Source organism: Nematolebias whitei, chromosome 6, assembly GCF_014905685.2.
Source record: "Nematolebias whitei isolate Nwh7 chromosome 6, NemWhi1, whole genome shotgun sequence".
NCBI lineage: Eukaryota > Metazoa > Chordata > Actinopteri > Cyprinodontiformes > Rivulidae > Nematolebias > Nematolebias whitei.
This window is the reverse complement of record NC_056503.1, coordinates 11,960,896-11,969,753: the sequence shown is the minus strand read 5'-3', so window position 1 is coordinate 11,969,753 and position 8,858 is coordinate 11,960,896. Positions and strand designations below refer to the sequence as shown.

The following is an 8,858-nucleotide window of genomic DNA, read 5'->3' as shown; positions in this document are numbered from 1 at the left end:
CGTTGTACATATTTTGAGATCTTCTGCAAATCATCCATTGAAGGAGACTGTATCACCGGTCTAACTTGTGTGACTGGTGGTGCAGACTGGTCAAGGCCTGCCCCTACCGCCCATGGTGGGGGTGGGGGTGGCTGATAAGGGTTGGTAGGAGGAGGTGCATATTGGTGCAGGTCTGTCCCTACCCTCCGAGATGGGGGTGGAGAGGACTGCATGGTGTCAGGAGGAAGAGGTGCAAGTGGGTGCAGACCCGTCCTTATCCCCCGGGTTGGGGGTGTTGAAACGGGGCTAAGGGGAGGAGGTGCAACAGCACCTGTCTGGGGTGGTTGTAGCTGACCCTGTTCGTTTCTGAGTCTCAAACCAGCTTGCTCCATGTCAGAAATCAGGTTTGTAGCTGTAGCAAGTTTCTCCTCACAAGCTGTCAGGCGCTTATGTGTCGTCTGATTTTCACTTTGTAAATTCAGCCAATTTCGGAGTATTATCTCCTTGTCTGCCTTGCAATCGTCCAGTTCCTTTAAGCCGGCCTGCAATCGTGCTTGTAACATATTGTTATCTGCACACGCGGCTTGGTACGCTTGTTCCTTATCCGCAATCTTCACCTCATATGATTGAGCCTGTTCTGACAGCTCAGTCTTTGAGAGGTCCCTATCAGTCTGAATTTGTTGTTTCAGCAACTCAGATTCATTTAACAATTTGTCACACCTCTCCTTTTCAGACTCATATCCGCTGGACAGCAAGCCATTTCGTTCAACCAGACGGTCCAATTCCGCCTTCAGAAGCAGAGCAATTTTTGCTAACCGTTCACGGCTGGATTTTGTGTCCTCTTTCACTTTAGCAGCTTTTGACAACCTCTGCAGCTCCTCATATCTTTGATCATCATCAAGGTCTAGCAATTGCTCTAATTGTTTACCAATAATTGAATTTGTTAAAATATGTATAGCTGTCTGGACAGCATCTCCGGATTGTAAGGGGTCAGTGTTTACCTCTACGTCCGCCATTATCTGCTATTTAGAAATTAAATAGGAGATGTAAATGTTTAGGTGGTAAAAGAAAATCAGAAAAATCTCTTTTTCCTGATAAGTTTCCTCTTATTTAGTGATTTATCAATTAAACGTGCGTTATCTTCTAGCAAATTAGTAAACTTTTTCCAACTTTGTGAATATCTGTAACTGTATCTTATTTAAAAGCTTCTAAATTTTTATTTTGTACCTGTTTCTCAAGGATTTATCAGTGAATAAAAATTTGTTCGGTAAATGCTCTCTGCATAAATACCTTCATAACTTTTAAAATGCAAGATAACAGTGTTTATTCAGCTTTGAGGAAGTTTGTTAACTCACAAAATGCCTTACAGAAAAATAAAAACGTTTAATTTCACTCTTTAAACCTAAAATGAAGTGAAAAACCTGTGATCTTCCGTTTATCCAGAAGGTGTCAGTACAACCTTTGTTTGACTTTAACTCAGACACTGTTTGTGTTGTCCAGTAGGGGTCGCTATGACTTCCTGTGGCGTTCGGTTGACATCCTGTTGTTAGCCGCTTAGCTTAAAGTAAGCTTCGGCTAAACTCGGTCAAAATCAACATTTCTGAACGTATCTTTTACACAAACGTGGCAAAATTTTAGCAATTAGACTTCGAAGCATGAAACATGAGTTTCGTGGGACAATATTGCAGCTTTATTTAGTGATTTTATTTCCCTATGAAAACGAATTTTCACTTCCGGGTCACGTGACTGAAATCACCAATGAAAAAGCAGCGCAGGGTTGAGAGGAAGTTACGTAGGCACGCATTCACCCTCCTCAGCAAATCAGAGCGCTCCACAGCAGCAATATCCAACAAATCACGAAAGCGTCAAAGCAACTAACATGCTAGATTAGCCTGAAAACTATTTCGTCAACTTATCGTCTCTTAAACTGTCAAAATGCACTTTGTCTGTTAAAAATGTAACGAATCAACTCCCTGAGCTGCACGGAGACGGCGCTCCGGTCTCAGAAACGTCTTTTAAACTATTTAAACAACTCGTTCGAACTTTTTCAGAACCGAACCGTTCCACAGAACCGAACCTCCGTCCGTTTGGACCTCAGTTTAAACAGAATACACACATAACAGGCGTACAATCTCAGCTTTCACAAGACTCAACGACACAATCCCAGCTTTCTGTGAGCTTCCTGAGCATCACAGCCCAACACGTTAAAACATGCAGCGTTTCGCTTCAGCGGCGCAGCATGAGCTGCGTTTTAGACTTCAAAGGCGCAGCTCCAGCACGCTGCGTAAACATGCACTGTTTTGACTGCTACTTTCCACATGCCAACACTTAAAATCAATTTTTACACGGTTACAGTCCATTTATGAGCACGTGACGGGCCACCAATATGTAGATGAACAGATGCTCAGATATATTCATCAATTAACACGGATTCCTCATTTTTCTGGACTGAATAAAACGTGCATTGAATTTAAGGAAATGCAAACGTGAGACGTCATTTATATTTGACCCATCAAAATGAATGCGGTCATTTATTTACAGAATCAAAGTTTAACATCAAACATTTACATTAATTTGGCAAATTATGAAAATAACAACATAAGCAATCAATCAGGAAAAATCATACGGCCATGATTTTTCCGTTGCTTCACCACAGACATTTATGAAACTGTACAATTATGATCTTTTACCCACACGGATGTGGATGAGCACTTTACACAGACATTTCTAAATATCTGGAAGAATTTCTACTTGAGAGAAAAGTTTCAAGATGGGAAAGGAGTTAAAGAAGAGTAAAAGATGGGGTTTGAGGGAGTGTGTTAACAGAACGGCACTCTCTGGGCTTTCTTCAGCTTTTCTTACGGTACACTTCGGTGGTGAAATCGACTCTTTTACCTGGAGCTGTCTTCAGGCGAGATTCCGTTTAACGCACCCTTCAGCGTCTCCGTAGGATGCTGTTACTCCTCCGGAGTAGCGGCGAGACTGTCCGACACAAGCTCACCTCAGTGGAAAATGTTATAATCCCATGAACCTCGGAAGAGCTCTGTTGTCATGTCAGGATCTTCCCGTCTCCATCAGAACTGAATGGAACTGTCCAGAACCGTTCCAGCACCATCCCAGAGCTTCTACAGAACTTCTACAGAACTTCTAACAGAACTTCTAACAGAACTGAGTAGACCAGGAAGTACCGACAATTTAAAGAGCCCTTTTCCCGGTCCATACGGGAGTCTCCCATTGGCCAGAACCGACCAGACGGGGTGTGTTTTGTGACGTAAGAGGTTAGAAGACAGCAAGAATTGTTATGAAACAGATCAGAAATGTTCTCACAGACAGAGAGAGTTTTGTTTTGGCGCGTTTCAGAAACAGGTGCCAAAAACCTCTATATTTACGTCTGAGAGGATTCTAAAAACATGATAGTTCGTTCCAACAACTTGTTTTGCATTTGACTCCAACCTTGGACCAACTTACACTTGCTCATTCAAAAGCAGAAATCAGAAAAGGCATAATTACTCTGTAACAGCTTTGACATGAGTTCTAATTTTGCATGAGAATAAAAATCATTACACAGTTAATAAAATTGATTAGTTCACTGCAACATCTAAAATGGTTTGAACTAAGACATTTTGATTATCAACATTTGTAAAACAGTAATGATAATAAAAAAGAGAGTGTTCTTTCACATGAATCTTCAAGAGAGAAAGTCTCAGGATGGGTGAACCTGTATTTCTGGATTCAAATCAATAAAATGACAGTTCCTGTCCCACAAGGTTCTTAAGGTCAAGGGATTTGACCTTAGACTTAGTTTTTGACATGGGCCTAGTCCACTACACTAGTCTGTTGAGCAAAGCAATGTAGCCTGTTTGTCTTTTCCTGTAGATGACTCATTTTTGTGGACAAGACAGCAAGATCATCAGCAAAATCAAGATCCTTAAGATGGGAAAGAGGAGTCCACTGAATGTTTCTCAGTTTGCCTGCTGTGGCCAGTCAATACCAATATTGTGGTATTGGCAACACTGCATACATGCTGGTCTTGGTGACCTGAGTATAGTATGACTGATCCATCGCTTGTCACCTGCCTACCAGCATCAGTCAAGTAGCATTCACTAATACCTAGTATGTCCAGTCAGTATCTTTCCATCTCACTAGAGACTTGAGCTGCTTTAGATGTCTTGTACATAGTGCATATATTCCATGCTCTAATGTGGATCTTGTGTTTTGGTCTGAGTAGATATTCTGTCACACCTCTGGCTTCTGAAAGTAGGTTTTCTTCAGAAGTGGTCATGCTGCCATGTAGTCGGCTCAAATTTTAATTGAATTTAACCTTTATTTATACATTCTCATTGAGTCATGAGGACTTATTTTCAAGAGACACCTGTTTGGGAGCAGATGATGGGGGTAAAGGGCTTTGCTCAAGGGCCCAGAGTGGGGCAAATGAGGGTGGAGGTATGTGTGGATGTTTTATCTTTTCCACCCATATTTTGATGTTGTCGGTCCAGGGAGTAGAATCGGCGACCTTCCAATCACAGGCCCACCTTCTCTAACCTCTGCGCTACCACTCCCCTGAGTGGTGGCATTCCTCCATCCAAATCCAAATCAAGACAATATATGTTATTGTTTCCATAACAAAGTATTGTTTTTACAGGGTAGGGTTGTTAGCCCTACGTCCAGTCCCCAACCTGGAGGACCAGGTGATTTTTTTTCTGGCCTCTACCCCGAGATCTGCTTACGTTGGTTCCCCTTTCCAGGAGCTTGAGCCCTTGCTGGCATAGCTCTCAAGGGTCCTTGAGACACACAAGCTCCCCTACCACATAAAGGTATCAGCACAGAGGATATGATGAATTATGGTGGGATAATAAATGTTGTAGCAGAACCTCCTTTATGAATTGGTATGTGAACCGTTTATATATGAGCTGATGCTTTAAGAGGTTTATTAAATTAAATTATTTTAACTAGCTGATTTTTTTCTTTTTCTTTCAGTATTTGGCCAAAAAGAATAAAATAAGCTTCATGATATTCCTTCTGGACGTGGACTTGGCTGCACAGGAAATACAACCGTCTGGGCTGAGACTAATTAGCAAACAACATCCGTGAGGGAGTCTTCAGAATGTCTTGTCACATTTGTGGGGTTCTCAGCTTCATTTTTTGAGTCATAAAAGCTTCCAGTCTTGTCACTTGAAATTTGAACGTGTTAAAAATTGTGTGAGACAAACTTTATTTTATTTTTGTAAAATGGTCACAGAGTCACCTCGAAGCCATCTTGAATCTTGCACAGTTTTGTCATCAGGGTCTCCAACCTGTTTTACGAGCACAAGAACTGTAACTGATACCTGGACAGGAGTTCTCCTCTGACAGAAAACATGCCCAAATCTAAAACCATGATGATAGGACATATTCAACTGGTCCAAATCTGCCTATATTGATTTTGAAAGTGTACAACAGTAGATTATAATTGGGGGGACAGCCAAAGTCAGTACAAAGTAAACGAGCAATGAAATAATGTGTATGGCCTAGAATACAGTTTTTCAAGTTGTGCAAAATAAGTCGGGATTTTCCAAAACTGACTACAACAAAACATTAACACCACTCGCTAGTCGCTTGGTATCAAACACTCAGCATTCAGTAAGACTAACCTTAAATGTACATATTTTCTCACAGCTGTCCCATAATTTCAGGTTGCCAACTAGTCTCCAGTCACAGCTCAGTGAGATACGAATACCTAGATATTCAAATAATCTACAACATGTTAAATAATCTTTGCTCCAAAACATCTGAGCTATAGTTTTAAAGATGACAACAGAGATTTGGAGTTTAGGCCAGACACTGAGCGGCCTCAAAATTGGCATCCAACAACTTATCCATCTCAAGGTCAAGGTCAAGGTTTCTTTATTGTTATTCACATTATATGTGGTACATGTGGTGGAATGAAATTGTGTACACAGGGTCCCAGTTCCATCCAACAAAAGTATAAATTGTAAAGAAAAACAGTAGTAAGATCTAAGATATGAACTAAGAAATACACTAAACTAACCATCTAAGTAAGTTTCTTTTCTCAAATTCTTCAAATCCATTTTCCAGTAATCATCTTTTTTGTTTTTCCTCAAAAGAAGCCCTCATAATTTGCACAGCCCCCACAAAGTTATTGAAATTGATTGTCAATGGTGTCCAGTTTATGTAATGAGTTTTATATAATTTCCACAACCTGATTCAAGAGGCATGTGTGTAGCCACTGCTCCTAGAGAAAAGAGCTGAAGTCTGGCTGCACACTGCAGCACTCAGGACTGGGAAAGTCCTAATAGGGTTTGTAAAGTTTATGTTATTAGACATCATTACAGCTGCATTGAACATAAAACCCATTGCCTTTTACTTAATTAAATATAAACTAATTTTACTGAGAGTTTCACAATTGGTTAAATTAAATAACAGGAGTCGTAATTGCACAATTCCTTTTAAATTTTAAGCACGCACCCATCTGCTTATTTTCTGTAAACAATTTAAATACAAATTAGAACTTTGCATCAGGTTCCTGAACTTAAAGGAATTATAAGTGAGCTACTGTAATCAATAATTAAGGTGCTATGTAAACACCACTTAGTTAATTGTGCACAGAAGCAATAAAGCATATTTTTTAACCAAAGTCTTTTAATTTTTTTCTATTTTGAACATACAGAACACAAAGAACATATAACAACTCCTCCCACACCAGATCAGTCACACATATAAATGAATTAAAATGAATTACACAGGCATTGACAAGTTTTCCACATATAACATAAAAGATTGCCACATGTCCCAAAATATTTTAGCAGAACCCTTCAGGATATATCTTATTTTTTCCAGATTGATATGATAGCTTCTCTTATCCAATGAACATGTGCTGGGGGGTGTGGGTCCTTCCAATTGCACAAAACAAGTCTCCTGGTCAGAAGAAATCCAAAATGAATCACATCCTTCTCGTACTTGCTGAACGACGTATCCACAGGGATCACCCTGATCAGTGAGATGAACGGTGATGGGTGTACAGTTTTTCCACATATCTCAGAGAAGGCGTCAAAAACAGATTGCCAAAATGTCCAGTTTGGGACAGGTCCAGAATGTATGCAAGACTGTAACTGGAGTTTGTTTACAATGATTACATGCAGGGTCCAGGTTGGCTTTGATCTTGGATGCAACAAAGCATCTTTGAAGGAATCTTAATTTTTCATTATATCTGATAAGAATATTTCAGTTGGCAAAAACAAAAGAGAAGAATGATAGATTAGAAATATTGACTATAACTGAAGCTCACCTACTTTACTTTTATACAAATAGTTTTCTTTCATGTCTTATGAGCTAGCTGGTGGAGAATGGACCCAGCAAAGCAAACAAACACAAGGACTTCGGAGAGAAACTTAAACATTTAACGAGGAAAACAAATACGGCTGGTGTGGCAATAAAAATGTACAGAAACTTGGAGAAAATGCCAAGGAGACTCAAAGGAGAATAGGGCATGACAAAAAGCTCAACACAATGCCAGACTAAAGGTGAAATGAACGCTGGCCTTTATGAACGGGGACTGATAAGAGGAGTGGAGACGCCTGAGAAAAATGACAACTGGAAACAGGTGAGAGCGAGCGGGGCAGGAGCTGAGGAGCAGAAACTGACTGGGGAAGAGTAAACTGGTGGCACAGGGGACACAGCCTGGGAAAGACTGAAACACAGAAAACAACAAGACACAAATAATAAGGAAAAGACTCAAATAACAGTCACCAAAGTGGCTGCTTTGCCACTTACTACAAATGTCAATGTCAGGACCTTCACTTCATTTCATTTTATTTTATAGATATACTTGTTTAAATATTTTTTATACCGCCATACTACAATTTAAGACAGTATCATACTTTTATTATTTCATTTTATGCTTATGTTTATTAAATGTTTTAATGTTAAATGGTTATTGTTGCACCAGGGGTCTGAGAGTAATGTCATTTCAATCCTGTGTATGTCCTGTACATATTGCAGTTTTGACAATAAAGTTGACTTGACAAAATCTACCAAGAACAACCCAAAAGGCACATATTCCAACCTCTTATCCACTCAATGGAGGGGCAAGCTCGGCAGTAGCAGCTTACCTTTAGCACTGATGTTGCTTTACAAACACATCAACCTCTTCATTCAGCTCGACACTGATTACCAGCCCAGTGTGACCTCTGAGATGAAGCCTTCCATAATCGATGTGCTGCAGGGATTGACACCTCGATGGGGATCATTCTCACTTGGTTGGTTTCCTTGACAACAGAGATCAAGATTTCTAGGGTGAAAATGTTTTTTGTCTGCAAACAGAAACGAGAGCACGTATGAGGAGACAGATCCAACAGAAAGAACTCGTTGATTGTATCCACAAAAGTCTGCAGCTCTTCAGCGATGGGTTGGAAAGGTTTAGCAGGGATGCCAGACATCAGGAGTGATGTAACCATGAAGCATATTGTTGAGTAATGTGTTGTGCACCAACAGCAGCTGGTATGTGTGATTATTGCCCTTCCCTGAAGGCAAAAGGCTATAATGTTTTTGCCTGGATCACTGTGTGTGTACTGTGTGTTAGTAAAATGGATTAGAGGACAGATTTTATCGAAACTCCCAGAAAGTAATCGTGGGATGTACATCTGCAACCGATTCAACTTTGATCTCAACCTATTTTAAGATGGATGCTGCAGCTTATCAACCGCTGCGAAAACAAAATAATGACTTTAACTGTCAGTTTTACAGATACTGAGCTAAAACCTGGTAGCTGAGAGTGATCCTCGACAGATACTCCGAGCACTAACTGATCTCATGAGACGTTTATGTAAAACCTTGCCATTAACTACTGCTGTCAAATCTGCAAGCCTGTTAGCAAAATATCT

The 8,858-nt window shown here is 40.2% G+C and overlaps 1 protein-coding gene across 1 annotated transcript in view; it reads right to left on the bottom strand.

The window, feature by feature from the left end:
• The window catches only part of LOC119411533, a 339,553-nt gene that overhangs the window by 318,368 nt on the left and 12,327 nt on the right, over positions 1-8,858 (bottom strand). The window lies entirely within an intron of this gene.